The sequence below is a fragment of the Phyllostomus discolor genome, chromosome 6, assembly GCF_004126475.2.
Source record: "Phyllostomus discolor isolate MPI-MPIP mPhyDis1 chromosome 6, mPhyDis1.pri.v3, whole genome shotgun sequence".
Classification (NCBI taxonomy): domain Eukaryota; kingdom Metazoa; phylum Chordata; class Mammalia; order Chiroptera; family Phyllostomidae; genus Phyllostomus; species Phyllostomus discolor.
This window is the reverse complement of record NC_040908.2, coordinates 69949898-69952159: the sequence shown is the minus strand read 5'-3', so window position 1 is coordinate 69952159 and position 2262 is coordinate 69949898.

Below are 2262 nucleotides of genomic sequence, written 5' to 3'. Positions count from 1 at the left end.
TGGGGACTCTCCCTTCCTGCAGCCCTGAGAGAGAGAGGACCACATGCCTGGGAGAGTGGGGACCTCCACAGCTTTAGAAGGGGGAACCACCACCTGGTTTTAGCAGAGATCCCGGCGACTCAGCGGACGGTGCCGGGAACCCAGGGAGGTCTCCCAGTCGAGATGGAGTTCTAACTGGGAAGAACCAGAGGACTGCCTAAGCCATGGACTTCTATTTCCTTTCCTGAGATACGGTACTCTGGACTGGGCAAAGGGGGGAAGGAAGGAAGGACTGTGTGTTTGTGGGTGTTTTAAGGGACTTTGGGATTTTGGTAAAGACATTAGGTCACTACTTTAAGTTTGTATAGCATTAAATAAACGTTTCCTTTCCTTTTCACAAATCTCTGGCATTGAGAGACGTCTTTCCTTTGGCGGCGGACATAACGGACCCGGGGCCTTCTTTCAATAATAGTATATCGTCCCAGGCCCCCCTTGTTGTGTTCTGTAACAGTACCACCTCACAAGGCCCAGATCTGCAAACTGATGGTGGCATACCTGAGATTTCAACTGAGACAGGGCACTAGGAGCTTGATGGCTTGCCACGCCCTCTTCCAACCATGTTTTTTGACAAGGTCTGAACATGGAAAGAGGGCATTCAAGGAATCCATCTTCCTGGAAGAGAGCGTGGCATACAAAGGGGGGCGGTAATTTTTCTGGGGATTGCTTTTAATAATTTCCTTGCTAATATTAATCATGGTCTTACTTTGTACCCTGATTCCCATAAGAACAGAACATGAGAAGAAAGAGGCTCGAAAAGAGTCAATGATTGATTTTGAGGGAAATTCTGAAGGGACAACTAGTTCTCCCTAGACTATTGAAATCATGCCCAGATTGTTTTAAATACAGTGTTTATAAACCTGAGTAAGAAATTATCCCCGATTGTTCCCATAAAAGAATTCATAAATCAGTTACAATAGGTTGAATTATTGGCAGACTTTCCCATGCCTGTTCCTTACCCATAGATACAAAGAGTCTTTCTAGAAAACAAGAAAAAAAAACTATATAGACCCTTACCCACAGCCCAGGGATACCCCTAGGTAGCATATTAGATTATTGGCAAATTATGGTATCCCCCAAAAGGAGCTAATGGTCTCCAGAGGGTTCCAGATCTCCCATTGCCTTATACAGGAGCATATAATGAGGGTGACATTAGAATGGTCAATTAGGATGAAGTTCAAGTGCCTTATAATAGTCTAAATGTCATAGAAAGGCTAGCTCGAAGAAGACCTCCCTGGTGTTTATTAACTAAGAAATAAAAGGAGTTTACTGTAGCTGAATTTCCTGTTTATCGCTCCTTACCTGTTTGTTTTGGAGATTAAAAAGTGGTGGGATTGTTAGATATCTGTATCTCAGGTTTATTGATTTGCATAATTCCAATGAAGTTGTATAAAATAATTTCCTGACCAGAGAATAAAATCCCCTCTAATGAAATAGCCCCTGAGTGTCTAAAAGTTGTTGGAGTAACAGCCCCGCCTTTACCTTGAATAGGAATATATATCAAGTAGAATTAGACAGGCAAAGAAATAAGAAAAGCTGGTTAACTATTATAAATTAAGCACATAAAAACAGTTACCAGGGAGTTAAAGTCCATGGTACATAAAGAAATATTTTAGACAGAAAAGATAAATAGGTAAGTTAAACATCACAAAGGCCTTATAATAAATTTCCTATATCCTCTGTTCAATTTAGCATATCCTTTTGCCACATAACAAATTCTGAGAATTTTAATAAACAATAAGACATTCAAACTTTGTATGTACAGCTATTTCTAATTGTCTGATTTATGGCTCTCCTGGTTAAAATAATCTTTGTTTAATATAATTGAATCTATGGGAATTTTTGTACTTTTCCTGGTTACCTTTGCATTAATTTTTTTCTGCTTTACCTAATCGCAAATGTTAATCACTGCTAAAAATGAAAGTATAAAAACCTGCTTGTACTTGCAATAAACGGAACAGAGCATCACTGTCCTCTGAGGCGTGTTGTCGTCTGTCTCCCATCGCCGACGCCTTACCCACCTTTCAGGAAACCCTGGACCTAGCTGCGGCTGGACCGCGGCAATGGCTGATCAAAAAACAAGCCATTGCTACAATAAAATTCCTCCAGTTAGAGGCAGTTTTGTGGATTCTTAGGGATTATAGGGTGTTGCTGAATTTGGATTCCAAACCTTGGCCTTATAGCAAAATCAATGTATACTTCTTTGAAAGGACTATACTCTGAACC